Here is a 17,301-nt window from a genome sequence, read left to right on the forward strand (position 1 = left end):
TTCACACTTAGGTGAAATTTAGTGTAGCCAATCCACTGGCAAGTTTTTGGGAGGTGGAAGGAAACCGGAGAACCCTGAGGAAACCCACATGGACATGCGGAGAACATGTGAAACTCCATACAGACAGTAAGCTGAGCTCAGGATTGAACTGGGGACCCTGGAGCTGTGAGGCAGCAATGCTACCTGCTGTACCACTGTGCTGCCCATAGACCCAAATATGCCCCCTAATGTATAGAAAAAAACAAAGTGGGTAGATCTTCAGCTAAACTGGGAATCAGCTGTGATTGACTGACTGATTATTTATTCATCTATTAAGTTTTTTACTATTAGATTTTGAATACATTTAAAAAAATACTATTTTGTTTATTTTATAAAGTATACTCAACAGTTTGGAAAGATGTGCAGTACATACACAGAGATTTGCTGGAAGTTGAATTTGTGTGAAAAAAGAATTCATGAATTTTTAACGACGAGATTATTCAATGCCTTTTTTCTCAAAGCAATGAAAACTGATCCACAGTTCAGTCCACTCAGACCGCTGCTGTGCTAACTGTGTGAGCTCTGAAAAAATGAACTCAGTCGTTGTTTTTTTTTTTTTAAACAACCTGTAACAAATTATAAGGACTATTTTGAAAAATACACAAAAGCTAAGTTAGAAACACCTTCAGTCCAGTCAGATTCAACAATCCTCCTCCTTTTTTTTTCACCCAAAGTCTTTAAAAGTCACAAACAAGAACTTGTATAACAGTCTTCTTACCCAAAACAACAGGATGGAAACAGCCTTCTAGAGCATTCATTTCTTAACCTGATATAACAATGGTACACATAAGATATAAAATGACACGTACACTCAAAATATAATTAGCAAGATTATCCATCAGCATTTTTTAATGACTAACAGTGAATGCAGAACAATACCCTTAGCTAACATAAGTAAATGTAACACACACATGCATATGCCTGAATCTGCTATTTAACTGTAAAATGTATAAAAATCACAAAGTCAATATTGTGAATCCTGTGCTTTCCACAGTGTGTATTTAATACATGTTTTCAGCATTATTCTATAATACCTGAGAATGTGTCTATATTTACTTTGGATTAGTTTGTTATAATGCTGGCATATTCAGTTTTCTCTCCAGTGATGATCTGGACCCGTGCTGCTCCGGCTGTGTTAATGTGGGCCAGTAGAGTAGCAAGTGTAAATGACAGAAGTAAATAAAGTGACATCAGACACCATCTGAGAAAAGACAGAACATGAAAATTATACATATATAAATTCTGTGGCTACAAGAGGCGAGTAAAACCCTGTAAAGACTGTGATGTTGTGCCTGATAACATGTAAATTTGGTTCCGCTTGTGTGTGTTGCTGACCGGACAGTTTAGAGAAGGGCACCGGTTGTTGGACTAATGCTGTGTGTGAGCGCGTGCTTAAAGTTATGGATAATAAAGTAGCTGAAAGGACGTTGACGCTTTCTGTCATGTTGTTAAAAGCATAACATGGTGTCAGAAATAGGGGCTGGCGAGCACTGGAGAGTTTTTGGAAAAAATAAATGAATTAAATAAACGGCAGCGATGCCAGAGCCACAGAGAGCGCGAGCTGCACGGAGAGCTACAGTACATGGGCATGCACATGTGAGGCGCCGGGGCACGAGCGCAGGTGAGACTGCGGTTAATCTAGCCGCTCGTGCAATTCAGGGGCGCGGCTTTTAGACACTTAGCGGTAATAACACCGAAAGCGGAAAGCGTCCGCGAGCTCCTACACAACCAAAGCAACTTCACTTTTATACAAAATGAAATTTAAATAAATAACAAAAGCAACACACAACAGTTCACAGTATTTATGAGTATACAGGGTAAACGTTTTTATATTTACACTTTTACTTTTAAATAATGGGCAAAATCGATCAAGTTTATAGAGACGGTATAAATCATTAAGGCAAATAATAATAAAAACATAATTTAAGAAACTTTACTAATATTATTATTGTTGTTGTTGTTGTTGTTGTTATTATTATAAATCTAAGCATGAATAAAATGTTAAAAAGTATAGATGGAGCATTTCACAGAGGAAGTCTCTGAAACCAAAATATTAATATTTTTCTTCAACTTCCTGCTGAAATAAAATGGTCATTTCAAATGTCAAAGCCACTCAGATCAGTTTACAGTCACCTGCTCTATGCTCCCAATAGAAATCAATTCATTTAGAAATAGAAAGTAGAAAGTAGAATTTTACTGTAGAAATGTCATTTTATTGCTCTTCAAAATCAGTGAATCTGTCAGTATAATTGAACCAGGAGGCTTTTTTGATTCATTATAATTATTACAGGTGACTGCAGGATTGCTAGGTGGCGATAGAGATTCGTGCTGCTTGAGTAAATGTGAAAAAATGGCGCGATCCTAATAAAACCCAGCGCCACCTGGCAAGTCTTTAATCAGTTCAATCATGTGGAATTCATTAGTTTTTCTTTCCGTGTTTATCTGCGTTGATCGGCCATTATCGGAGTTTATCAGAAATAATCAGCATTTAGCCATTATGGGCATTTAGCAGCCTTTTTAGCATTTATCTGCCATCATCAGCTATTCTCAGCGTTTATCTGCGTTTATCAGCCATGATCAGTGTTTACTAGCGGTTACCGGTCTAAAATGCTGGTCAGGATAATAAAGGGTTACGTAGACGGAGAAGCGTTGCTGATTGGCTGCTGCACTGGCAGCGAGGGAGCCAATCGGAGCACGGATAGAGTTTCATGGCTGAACTAGACATATATTCACTACACATACTGTACATAGACACACATATGCATGTAAGATATCGATCAAGCACAGTTTTGAAAATATTATGTAAACATGTGAAAAATAAGATGTGTGAATTTTGAAAAAGCATGTAACTAAATGTAAAAACAAACAAACAAACAAAAATTGTTAAAACTATGAGGAGTATTTGGAAAATGGCCCAAAAACTAGGTTAGAAACACACATTCAGTCCAGACAGATTCAACAACCCTCCTTTTATTTTTTACCCAAAATCAGGAGACTTCAAATTTCACACGAAAGTCACAAGCAAGAACATGTAGCGCAGTCTTCTTACACAAAACAGGATGATGCTTCTAGAGCATTCATTTCTTAACCTGATATAACAATGATACACATAAGATATAAAATGACACGTACACTCAAAATATAATTAGCAAGATTATCCCTCAGCAGTTTTTAATGATTAACAGTGAATGCAGAACAATACCCTTAGCTAACATAAGTAAATGTAACACACATGCATATGCCTGAATCTGCTATTTAACTGTAAAATTTATAAATCATTAAATTATTAAAATTATTAAAAATCACAAAAAGTCAATATTGTGGATCCTGTGCTTGCCATAGAGTGTATTTAAATATATGTTTTCAGCATTATTCTATAATATCTGAGAATGTGTGTATATTTACTGTGGATTAGTTTGTTAAAATGCTGGCATATTCAGTTTTCTCTCCAGCGTTAATCTGAACTCGTGCTGCTCCGGCTGTGTTAATGTGTTATTTAATACAGAAAGTTTCAACATCAGGTACAGTCTGTGGAAAGACAGAAGAGGAAAATTATACATATAACACACAAACAGTGACAATACTGTGGCTGTTGACGTTGAATCTAAGAAGCAAGTAAAATCCTGTAAAGACGAAACAAATCTCTAAATCTGACTTCTTTCTTTACACCATGTGTTGTTCTGATAGAAGCAGCAGAAGATACTTTCCTATAACTCACTGTTCAGTGAAAGCATGTGTGGTTCATGTGTGTTACCTGCAATGTATCACAAATACAACTAAATCTCTAAAGGTAGAAGAAAATCTGTTATAACTGTTATTTTACGAGTGCTAACCTGATCCTCCTGCTTTCCCTCACAGTCCTGACGTCCATCAGTAATCACGTTCTCTCCACATCTTCCTCCTAAAGAGAAAAGACCTCAGAAATCACACCTCTCGTGGATTGTAAGTGGTTTCTGTAGTAAGGTGTGGAGGCAGCTGTGCTGTTTGAACTCATACACAATAATACTGAGTGCAACAAAACAGTACTGGTTATGAGTGAAAGCAAACATTTACTTATTTGGCTCAGAATACTTGTGAACAAACAGAGAGACAGACTGACTTACTGACTGACTGCCTGGCCTTGATCTGATCCCCAAGGGAAATTTTTAACAAAATGTTTATTTTTAGTTTTCTTTCAGCATGAATTGAATTAAGTGGTTAAGTTCCTGTAAACTCAAGCTGGATCACAAATTCTTCAGTTAATCTCCAAATTTGCTTTTATATTCTGAATTCTGAAGCCAAAATAAGTTACATAAACAAGGATTTAATCTGAAAGTGAAATTCCATCAGGTAACCTTTGAAAAAACTTTGCTTGGTGTGTGTGTGTTGTGCTTCTGGATTCCCAACAAATAAATGCCACTACACTGAGTGCACTGAGTGTCAGCAGCAGCAAAACCACAGGAATACAGTAAAGCGTGTAATAAAACACATCAAAATGTGAATAAATCTTATAATAGAGATGTGTTTTTCACTTGTGATTAAAATGGAAAGTTACATCAGCTAGAGGGAGGCTGAGTGTTTGCTTGTTTTTTATTTTATTTTTGTTTGTTTGTTTTTTGTATTGTTGATGCAGGTAGAGAGTTTGTTGTTTTACTCTCAGGCTGTTCTGATGGAGGTGTTGTGTCTGTTTTCCTCGAGTGTGTTGAAGTTTCTCTTTTTCCAACTGAAAAGAAGAACAAAACCTATTAAAACTAATGACTGTTTTTATCACTGTTAGTAATATGGCACATGACACTGGAGTAAAGCATGCTCACAGTCATTAATGGACTCTGATACACAATACTGAATCTGTACTGGCTTATTTTTATTTTAATAACTGCTAAATCTTTGATCAACTTTAATATCGGGTTTTAATTATTTTTATTTTAGCTCATGATGCTCTGAAAATTGGAAATAATTATCCCAGTTAAGATGTACACCTTCATAAAAAAAAATAGTTATTATCATACGTGTTTATGGCATGTACCTTAGCTTATAAATAAAGGTAAGACTTTACATAAGGGGCGTCTTCATTGGACTACATGACACCTACATAAACCCTTCAAAACAACTGACATGAACCTAAATAAACATTTATAAAGACATGTATTTAAAAAGACTTCCTAAAGTGTCAGCTGACGTACAGAGTGTGTTTATCAATGTTACTGTTAAGTTGATACAAACCCTAGTCTAGTGACACCATTTAAAGTCTACAGAAATGTGTTATGATGTTTTCCAGGTTGACTGACTTTAGATCATTATGTAAAGTGTGTTATGTAGATTTTCTCTGACAAAATTTTCTCTGTAAGTTAGAGTGAGTTTGGTTTTAATGTTTCATGTCATATTAACATAAATTCTGATGTATCAGATATAAACATAAACTTATATAGCTTAACATTAAAACTGACAAAACAAAGTGACAGTGACACCTACTGAAGACTTTATTAATGTTTATGTAGACTTATGTCAGTTGTAATGAAGGGATTATACAGGTATCATCTACATAGCTGTATAAACACTACAGTGTTACCAAAATAAATCATAGATGAGAATGAGAAATCTGTCAAATCCAATCCAATATCACTCCAAAGTTTCAGGCCAGTCCATTACCCATAAACATAACTGGGAAGGCACCAGAGGTAAAGTGCTCCTGCGGTAAGATCTGTAAGAACTTAAGGGGCCTCAAAATACACCAGGCCAAGACCAAGTATGGGAGGGAGGAGACACAGGTGCAGCGCGTAGATCTAGAATCTGGTGAGATGCAGGAAAGCTCCAGGCAGAAAGCACCCCACAGTGCTGGAGATTTCTCAGCACCTCAGTCACCTACACCCCAAGGGAGCATTTCTACAGATGCCATACCACAGCCCATGAAGGAGAGGATTAGGTGGCCAAGGATGTATGACATCAAGGAGTGGGCTAGCTTCGATGAGGACTTGAACAGAATCCTTTTGAGCGCACGTCAGCGGGCACAGCTGAGCGGAAAGTGAATACTCTCATGAAGATCACGTACAGCCTAGCAAAGGAACGATTTGGTACAACAGAGAGGAAGGGAAACATCAAGGTAGGGAAGCAACCAAACAGAAGAGAGAGGGAAATTCACAACTTAAGGAAAGAGATCAAGAGCCTTAACAAGAGATACAAAGCAAGTAGCACTGAGGAAAAGGAAGGGATAAAGGAACTCACAAGTAGGCTTTGGGAGTGCCTCAGGAGACTAAGAAGGGCAGAAAGGACAAGGAAACTGACCAAGGAGAAGGAGAAGTGGTGGGCCCAGTTCATAAAGGATCCCTACAACTTCACCAGGTCTATACTGGGAGAAGCTAAATCTGGGAGTCTTAATAGCCCTAAAGAGGAGGTGGAGGAATTTCTCAAGGAGACACATAGTGACCCAAACAGCCGTCTTCCCCTAAATGAAAATCCAGTAATTGGTATGGCAGAGCCCCCACCATCATGCTCAACATCAATGAACCAACCTGGAAGGAAATCCAGGAAGTGGTTTAAAAGGCATGAGCGGCGTCAGCCCCAGGTCCCAGCGGTATACCCTATAGGGTGTACAAGAAGTGCCCACAGCTTCTCTGGCGGTTGTGGAAGCTGCTCCAGAAGATCTGGAAGAAAGGCACCATTCCATCAAGCTGGCAGAAGACAGAAGGATGCTTTGTCCCCAAAGAGGAAGCCTCAGCGAGCATAAGCCAATTTAGGACCATCTCCCTACTCTGTGCTGAATGCAAAATCTTCTTCTCAGTGCTGGCAAAGAGGATGTCCCCATACATGATTGAGAATGGATATGTCAACACCTCAATTCAAAAGGGCGGGATCCCAGGATTTTCTGGATGCCTGGAACACACAGGAGTCCTAAGCCAGATGATACATGAGGCCAGGGCAAAGAAAGGCGACCTGACAGTAGTCTGGCTGGACTTGGCTAACGCCTACGGGTCCATCCCCCACGATCTAATCAGGACAGCTCTGAAGTACTACCATATCCCAGATCACATCAAGGCAATGATCAGCAGCTACCTGGATGGAATCAAGCTCCGTTTTAAAACGAAGGACTACATCACACAGTGGCAGCGCCTCGAGAGAGGGATTGTCACAGGATATACAGTCTCCCCAACCCTGTTCGTCATGGGCATGAACCTCATCATCAAAGCAGGAGGAAACCAGAGGCCCAATGATGGATTCAGGAATCCAGCCACCAGCTATCAGGGGTTACATGGATGACCTTACAATTACAACATCATCCCATGTACAGGCTAGGTGGGTACTAACAAAGCTTGATGAGCTGGCAAAGTGGGCCAGAATGACTTTTAAGCCAAGAAAATCAAGGAGCTTGGTCATACAAGGCGAGATCATCACTTCTATTAAGGACAATCCCATCAAGTATCTGGGAAAGTGGCACGACGAGTCATTAAGGGACCACAACAATGTCCGCAGCACTGACAAGCAAGCAGAGGGTTGGTTGAAGAAAATTGACAAATCAGGACTCCCAGGGAAGTTTAAAGCATGGCTTTATCAACATGGCCTGCTCCCCAGACTGATGTAGCTGATGACAGTGTATGAAGTTCCACTTACAGCAGTGGAAGAAGTGGAACGTAAGATCAACTCACACCTCAGAAGGTGGCTGGGAATCCCTCTAGGCTTCACATCAGCTGGGCTATACATCAGATCTGGGCAATTACAACTACCCCTCTCTTCCCTGGTTGAGGAGTTCCAAGTAGCGAAGTGCAGGGTGGCCATGATCTTCAGGGATTCAAGAGACAACAAGGTCAGAGGAGCTGGAATTAAAACCAGGTCAGGATGGAAGTGGGAGGCCTCAGCATCTCTGGCCCTAGCAGAAGGGAACTTAAAGCTCAAAGACATCATTGGAGCACCATGCACGAGAAGGCAAGGCCTGGGAATGACCCACTTCCAAAGGTGGGGGAAAGTCAACCAAAGGTGGGGGAAAGTGAGCCATGGTCCAGCCGGAAATAAGGGACCTAGAGGAAGAGCGGAGGAAGGCAAAAGTTGTGCAGCTAGGAACCCAGGGAGCCTGGACAAGGTGGGATCTCCCCAAGAGGAAAGTGACATGGACTGACCTTTGGAGGCTTGAGCCATACCGGATCTCCTTCTTGCTTAGGGCCATCTATGACACCCTTCCACCCCCTGTGAACCTACACAGATGGGGGATGAGGTACGACCCAACATGCAAGCTCTGCGGGCAAAAGGGAACGATGGCACACATCTTGACACGATGTAAGACCGGGCTTGCCCAGGGCAGATACACATGGCGCCATGACAAAGTACTGACTGTGCTAGCAGACATTCTAGAGCAGGAGAGAACCAGGAAATGTCAACATAGGAACAAGCTGCCACCTGATATAGCATTCCTCAAGGAGGGGACAGTACCACCAGGGCCCAATAAAACCAGGGTAAGTATCCTGCAGTCTGCCCAAGCATGGGAGCTTAGGGTAGACCTGAAGAGAAGGCACCAGTTCCCAGATGTCGTCCACACTATCTTAAGACCCAACGCAGTCATTTTCTCCACAGAAGGAAAGAAGATCATCCTAGTGGAGCTTACTGTGCTGTGGGAAGAGGGGTGGGAGGAGGCATTTGAAAGGAAGTCTGAACGCTATAAAGATCTGCTGCGGGACTGCAGGGACAAAGACTGGCAGACATGGTTGTACCCAGTGGAGGTGGGATGCAGGGGAAGCTAATGACAGACGTTGGACTGAGGGGGACAGAGAGAAAGAAGGTGGTGCGAAGACTGGGGGAGGCAGCAGAAAGAGCCTCTTGTTGGATTTGGAGCAGGAGGGAGGAGTTGAGCTGGCAGCCAGGAGGGAGTGATTAGTGGCTGGCCATCACTGCTCACCTGCCAACAGGAGAGTGTTATGGTTAAGGGTCAAAATACTTCAGGATTGTTGGTAACCATCTGATGACACGACCTCCTGGCTAAAGGCATTGCAAAATGACTGAAGGAGAAGCATCCAAGGATGTACGATATCACAGAATTGATCATTTATAACTTGATTTTGATGAGTCACAATATGAATACTAGTGTAAAACCCTCAGTTATAGTAAATGGAATAGACTTTTTCTTTAACATATGTAACTATAATTCATTTGAACACTTATGAAGTCTGCCTTCACAATGAATATCAGCTTTTATTGTGTATTTAAATACTTTACCTTTCACATAAAGCCAGATGTATCTGTGTTCCTTCTCAGTGCTGCACCTGTAGACGCCCTGATCCTCTTCTCTCAGGTCAGATATGAGCAGAGACAGATTAGCAGGAGAAATGTTATTAAACAGCTGAAGTCTGCCACGGTAGAGTTTATGATTTAACATTTCTGACAGACGTCCTGTTCTGTAGCTCTCCCAGGTGAATTTCTGAGGTTTGGTTTGCAGGTCAGAGCAGGAGCAGGGTAACAGCACTGAAGCACCTTTGTGTCGTGTGATCACTACCTGATTTTTATCACCAGAGAGAGCACAGCCTACAGAAACAAACATACAAAAACTGAATCTACTGAATACAATATGAACTACAACATTTCACAATGAAATATTTTATGAAAATACTTATGCTTTAGTACAATTAATTCCAACTAACATTTATTAGTTCATATGGTAAATACATTTTGGGATAATTTGAAATTTGGAACATCCAGCAAGCAGATAATTATGTTTATTTTATATTTTATATTTTGTTTAGTTAAGATTGTACCATATTTTAGTGTTGGGTTTGATTAGGAAAGATTCACCTCTGTCAATATAAAGCTCACAGCTGATGGTGAGAGCAAAAAACAAGTCATGAGGTTGAAGGAATTGTCCAGTTTGTCATTGAGAGTTTTATTAAACACACAGGGTCGGTAGTGAAACATCATCAGCGGAACTCAAAACACCTAATCTCTTGTTTCTCAGCCCAGATTATTGTGTGTGTTGCATGAAGTTGTGATCATTTGTGTATTTTTTTTAAATCCCAGAGAGGCACTAGTAGTTAGACAGCTGTGGTTAGACACCATGTTACAACCACATCTGAAAATAAAGATCATTTGGAGGAGTAATACTACATAATGTGCAAATTTCTGTAAGCAGAACAGGTTCCAGTTTTTACAATTGCTTACACACATTTCTCAATACTATGTTCACTTTTTCAAAAATCTTTACACTGTTGGCTTCACCAGCATGCTGCTCAATACAGCAGTTAACCTCACATCCATAATGTACTATAACTACTGAAACACTTCTTACACACCTGAAAACCAAGTCATTCTGCCAGAAAACTAGCAAAGGCTCTCTCTCAACAAGAACCCTGATAGACATGGGGAAAACAAGCACAGAAACTCCACACAGATGGGACCCCGAGCTCAGGATTGAAGCGGGGACCCTGGAGCTGTGAGGAGACAACGCTACCCACTGCATCACCACGCTGCTCACAGGTCCACAGATTTCCCCTTTTTTGGTTTTGAGAACAAAAACAACTGGAAAGGCTTAATTGGAAATTAATTAATTAAATAATTAATGTATCTATTTATTTATTTATTGGTTTTACATGAATTGATTTTTTTATTATTACAAAAAGTACGTCTTTGCTTAGTTTTGAACTTGTATTGATTCGTTTTGAAAACTATGTAAACATGTGAAAAATAAGCTGTATACAGAGTTTTGTTGGAGGTTTAGTTTGAGTGAGAAAAGAATTCATGAATTTTAAAAGTTGAGGTTATTCAGTCCTTTTTGTATCAAAGCAATAAAAGCTGGTACACATTTCAGTCCACATAGACTGCTCTTGTGCTAACTGTGAGAAGAGTTTTGATAAATGCATTTAACTAAATGTAAAAACTGTAAATAAGGCGTAAGGTAGGAAGTAAAGCTGGTGGTCAGTGACAGAGAGACGGCAGAAAAAGGTGTGAAAATTCACACACATCTATTTAAAGCTAAGACCAGAATGAAGAAGTGCCGTACGTTACAGGAAAATAACTTTTCTATTACGCTTTACACGAGTTATTATAGATACATTCAATAAGACACAGATTGTGACAGATGTACTTCAGTAAATCTGAAAAACATACACTGTAAGTATTATAGGAATTTAAAAGAATCTCACTGTAGAATCCTCCTCATTCTTTAGCCCACCTCTCTTCATCAGTACATTTTTAGACTGAAGTGAATCAGGAAGGAAAACCAAGTCTGCTTTCACAATGAATATAAGCTTTTATTGTGTATTTAAATGCTTTACCTTTAACATAAAGCCAGATGTCTCTGTGTTCCTTCTCAGTGCTGCACTTGTAGACTCCCTGATCCTCTTCTCTCAGGTCAGATATGAGCAGAGACAGATTAGCAGGAGAAATGTTATTAAACAGCTGAAGTCTGCCACGGTAGTGTTCATCATTTAACATTTCTGTCAGACGTCCTGTTCTGTCGCTCTCCCAGGTGAATTTCTGAGGTTTGGTGTGCAGGTCAGAGCAGGAGCAGGGTAACAGCACTGAAGCACCTTTGTGTCGTGTGATCACTACCAGATTTTTATCACCAGAGAGAGCACAGCCTACAGAAACAAACATACAAAAACTCACAAACTACTGAATACAATATGAAGTACAACATTTCACAATGAAATATTTTATGAAAATACTTTTGCTTTAGTACATTTAAGCCCAATATCATGAATTGTGTCTGTTTTACTACTACTGACTACTTAAGAATTATTACTTCATATGGAGTATAAATTTTGGGATAATTTGAGAATTCGAACATCCAGCAAGCAGATAATAATGATTATTTTATATTTTGTTTAGTTAGGATTGTACCATATTTTAGTGTTGGGTTTGATTAGGAAAGGTTCACCTCTGTCAGTATAAAGCTCACAGCTGATGGGGAGAGCAAAAAACAAGTCATGAGGTTGAAGGAATTGTCCAGTTTGTCATTAAGAGGTTTATTAAACACACAGGGTCGGTAGTGGAACATCATCAGCGGGACTCAAAACCCCTAATCTCTTGTTTCTCAGCCCAGTTCCTAACTACTCTCTGTGTTACATGATGTTGTGATCATTTGTGTATTTTTTTAAATCCCAGAGAGGCACTAGTAGTTAGACAGCTGTGGTTACACACCATGTTACAACTACATCTGAGAATAAAGATCATTTGGAGGAGTAATCCTACATAATGTGCAAATTTCTTTAAGCCGAACAGGTTCCAGTTTTTACAATTGCTTACACACATTTCTCAATACTATGTTCACTTTCTCAAATATCTTCACACTGTTGGCCTCACCAGCATGCTGCTCAATACAGCAGTTAACCTCACATCCATAATGTACTATAACTACTGAAACACTTCATACACACCTGAAAACCAACTCATTCTACCGGAATACTAGCAAAGGCTCTCTCTCAACAAGAACCCTGATAGACATGGGGAAAACAAGCACAGAAACTCCACACAGATGGGACCCCGAGCTCAGGATTGAAGCGGGGACCCTGGAGCTGTGAGGAGACAACGCTACCCACTGCATCACCACGCTGCTCACAGGTCCACAGATTTCCCCTTTTTTGGTTTTGAGAAGAAAAACAACTGGGTAACGCTAAATTGGAAATTAATTACTTAATTAATTAATTGATTGGTTTTCCATGAATTGATTTTTAAATTATTACAAAAAGCACCTCTTTGTTTACTTTTGAACTTGTATTGATTCATTTTGAAAACATTATGTAAATATGAAAAATGAACTTTATACAGTGTTTTATGGGCAGTTTAGTTTGAGCAAGAAAAGAATTCATGAATTTTGAAAGCTGAGGTTATTCAGTCCTTTTTGTATCAAAGCAATAAAAGCTGGTACACATTTCAGTCCACATAGACTGCTCTTGTGCTAACTGTGGGAAGAGTTTTGATAAATGCATTTAACTAAATGTAAAAACTGTAAATACGGCTTAAGGTAGGAAGTAAAGCTGGTGGTCAGTGACAGAGAGACGGCAGAAAAAGGTGTGAAAATTCACATACATCTATTTAAAGCTAAGACCAGAATGAAGAAGTGCCGTACATGTTACAGGAAAATAACTTTTCTATTATGCTTTACATGAGTTATTATAGATACATTCAATAAAACACAGATTGTGACAGATGTATTTCAGTAAATCTGAAAAACATACACTGTAAGTATTATAGGAATTTAAAAGAATCTCACTGTAGAATCCTCCTCATTCTTTAGCCCACCTCTCTTCATCAGTACATTTTTAGACTGAAGTGAATCAGGAAGGAAAATCAAGTCTGCTTTCACAATGAATATAAGCTTTTATTGTGTATTTAAATGCTTTACCTTTAACATAAAGCCAGATGTCCCTGTGTTCCTTCTCAGTGCTGCACATGTAGACTCCCTGATCCTCTTGTCTCAGGTCAGATATGAGCAGAGACAGATTAGCAGGAGAAATGTTATTAAACAGCTGAAGTCTGCCACGGTAGCGTTCATCATTTAACATTTCTGTCAGACGTCCTGTTCTGTCGCTCTCCCAGGTGAATTTCTGAGGTTTGGTGTGCAGGTCAGAGCAGGAGCAGGGTAACAGCACTGAACCCCCTTTGTGTCCTACAATATTTAACTGATTCTTATCACCAGAGAGAGCACAGCCTACAGAAACAAACATACAAAAATTCACAATCTACTGATAACTATGGATCTATTTTCCAGACTAAATTCAAAAGTAATTGCAAATTGTATTTGCAGTTGTGTTCTCTATTTGTGAACGCATAAAGTGTGACATAATGCAAATGTAAATCCTGTATTACCATTTGCTTTTTCATTTCCACGATCGTACAATGTCTGCCAAATACTAATACTAATAATACTACTACTACTAATAATAATAATAAACTTTATTTCATAAAGCGCCTTTAAAAAAGCCTCTCAAGGCGCTTTACATAAGAGTATATGTATCAAATGTATCAAAAAACACTTAATAATAAAATACAATGCAGTTATTAATAACAATAGTAATAATAATTATTAATATTAAAAAGCAATCCTAATTATTATTAAAAGCAATCCTAAAGAAATAAGTTTTAAGAGAAGATTTAAATATATTAAAGACTGGGCTTCTCTAAGATCAGATGGTAGTGCGTTACACAGTTTTGGAGCATAAGAAAAAAGGCACTATCACCCATAGTATGCAAACGAGTCTGAGGAACAATTAAAAGACCAAAATTGGAGGAGCGGAGATCACGTTTTGGGGTGTAATGGGTTAAGAGCTCCGCCAAATACTGAGGAGCCAAACCGTGTAAAGCCTTGTATGTAAGCGTAAGAATTTTAAATCTACACAAAACCTGACAGGGAGCCAGTGCAAGGATTCCAGAATAGGAGTGATGTGATCACTTGTCCTGGACCTAGTCAGCATTCTAGCTGCAGAATTTTGCACATACTGCAGTGTATTTATTGTAAACTTAGAGACCCCAGCAAGGAGCTCATTGCAATAATCAATGAGAGAAAAGTGTTGATCAACTTTTCAGCCACAGAAGATAGATAACGTGGCCAAAAGATAACATGGCCACAATCTTACAATATTTCTGAGATGAAAGAAGGATGTTTTAACAGTATTCTGCACATGTGGATCAAAAGACAGACTTGCATCAAATATAACTCTTAGTTTTTTTAAATTTTTTTTAAAATTTTTTTTGAAACTCTAAAGCAGAGCCATCCATGGTTAAATTTAAAGAGCCAGCTTTGTTAAGGTGGTGAGGAGATCAATTTCTTCAGTCTTATTACTGGTAAGACAGAGAAAACTTTGAGCCATCCATATTTTTATCTCAGAAATACAGTGTGAAAGAAAAGTGACTGCCACATTATGACTAGGTTTAGAATGAATGTACATCTGTGTGTCATCTGCGTAAAAATGATAATTAAGACTGAGAGATCTTAAGAGCTGAACAAGAGGAAAAATATAAATGCTAAAAAGTAAGGGGCCCAAGATTGAGAGACACCACAGCGAACTGAATCCATTTCTGACCTGCATCCACCCAGAGAGACAAACTGCCTACGATCTGAGAGATAAGATCTAAACCAATTTAAAGCAGTCGCTGAGACACCAAAGACAGTTCCAAGATGGGTAAGTAAAAGTGTGTGATCAAGACTGTCAAAAGCGGCACTGAGATCAAGAAGGACAAGGACAGAAAGAGAACCAGAAGCAGAAGCTATTAACAAGTCATTAGTGGCCTTAACTAAAGCTGTTTCTTTCCTGTGGAGTTTACGGAAACTGGATTGAAGGAGCTCAGAAAGATTGTTAGCAATGAGGTGATTGTGTAATTGAGAAGCAACAGAGCGGTCTAGGATTTTCAAAAGGAAAGAAAGGTTAGATATAGGACAAAAGTTGTTAAAGTTGTCCAAATCAAAGCTAGTCTTTCTGAGTACTGGATTTACAGCAGCCATTTTAAATGCTGGCACAACACCCATGCACAGGGAGTCATTTATTATACTCAAGACTACAGGACACAAGGAGGCAAAACTTGATTGAAATAAATTAGTTGGTATAGGATCATCAATGCAAGTGTCACCACCGGGGATCAAACCCGGGTCTCCGGCGTGAGAAACAGACATTATACCGTTAAGCCACAGGGAGCACAGCCAACCCACGAAGCAAACGCTGTTGGGCGGAGGGAACAACTGTCTCCACTTCTTGCTCTGGGAATAGTGGAGGAGCATATCCAAACTGGCACTCGAACGGGGACATGCCTGTGGCAGAGGAGCGGAGAGTGTTGTGCGCGTATTCCACCCACATGATGAAAGTGGACCAGGAGGACGGGTTGTTAGCAGTCATACACCTCAGGGTGGTCTCGAGATCCTGGTTGATTCTCTCCGTCTGACCGTTGGACTCGGGATGGAACCCGGAGGATAGGCTCAAGGAGGCCCCCAGAGACTCACAGAAGGCCCGCCAGAAACGCGAGGAAAATTAGGGTCCCCGATCGGAGACGATGTCCTGTGGTATGCCAAAGGTGCGGAAAACATGAGTAATGATAAGCTCCGCCGTTTCTGTGGGTAGTTTGGGCAAGGGGATGAACTTGATGGCCTTGGAAAATCGGTCAACAATGACCATGATGCTGGTGTTACCTTGTGACTGTGGAAGCCGGTTAAGAAGTCCATGGACAGGTGGGACCAGGGCCTATGAGGGATGGGAAGAGGCTGCAGGAGACCCTGGGGAGATTGGTGCATGGTTTTGCTCTGATTACACACAGGACAGGCCCTGACATAGGTGATGACATCCTCCTTGATGGTAGGCCACCAAAATAGCCTCTGGAGGAACTTGAGAGTACGCGAGGGACCCGGATGACAAGAGAAACGGGAGGAGTGACCGGAGCTACAATTTTTGAGCTGGGAATGATAGGGAGGACCTTGTCCTCTCGAGGCGTGCTACCATAGACTCGGGACAGTGAATCAGGCTTAAGGTTCTTGGAACCAGGGCGGTAAGACAGGACAAAGTGAAATCTTTTGAAGAACAGTGACCAACGCGCCTGTCGAGGATTGAGCCTCTTGGCTTGTTGGATGTACTTGAGATTTTTTGTGGTCCATGAGTACCTCAAACGGGTGTTTCGCACCCTCGAGCCAATGCCTCCACTCCTCCTCTCCTCCTTACCCCTTTGAGACAGCACCGCTCCAACTCCTACTTCAGAGGCATCCACCTCTACAACAAAGGGAATCTCTGGATCTCGGAGAGCCAGAATAGGGGCCGAGGAGAAGCGGGACTTGAGCTCGCAGAAGGCTGACTCAGCGTCCTGGTTCCAGCGAAAGCCGGCGGAGGTGCCCTTGGTGAGAGCCGATAGCGGGGCAGCAACGGAGCTGAAGTTCCGGATAAACTTACGGTAGAAATTGGCGAACCCGAGGAAGCGTTGGACCTCTTTTACTGATGAGGGGGTAGGCCAATCCATGACTGCACGCACCTTTTTTGGGTCCATACGGATTAGACCAGGCTTGACGATGAACCCCAAGAACTGGACCCGGGTCACGTGGAACTCGCATTTCTCCGGCTTGATGTACAGGTGGTTGTCCAGTATGCATCTGAGGACTTTGCTAACATGGGTAACATGCTCCTGCAGTGAGCTCGAGAAAATTACTATGTCATCCAGATAGACAAAGACGAATTTGTTAAGCATTTCCCTAAGTATGTCGTTGACCAGGGTTTGAAAAACCTCGGGAGCATTAGTGAGGCCAAAAGGCATGACCAGGTACTCATAGTGCCCCGTAGGCGTGTTGAAGGCGGTCTTCCATTCGTCACCCAGCCGGATACGCACAAGGTGGTAGGC

General features: G+C 40.5%; 1 pseudogene; it reads left to right on the forward strand.

The window, feature by feature from the left end:
• The first annotated feature begins 6,504 nt into the window (after positions 1 to 6,504).
• On the forward strand, positions 6,505 to 8,125 carry LOC128317817 (uncharacterized; annotated as a pseudogene).
• The last annotated feature ends 9,176 nt before the right edge of the window (positions 8,126 to 17,301 follow it).

The sequence above is a fragment of the Pangasianodon hypophthalmus genome, chromosome 30 (genome assembly GCF_027358585.1).
Source record: "Pangasianodon hypophthalmus isolate fPanHyp1 chromosome 30, fPanHyp1.pri, whole genome shotgun sequence".
Lineage (NCBI taxonomy): Eukaryota > Metazoa > Chordata > Actinopteri > Siluriformes > Pangasiidae > Pangasianodon > Pangasianodon hypophthalmus.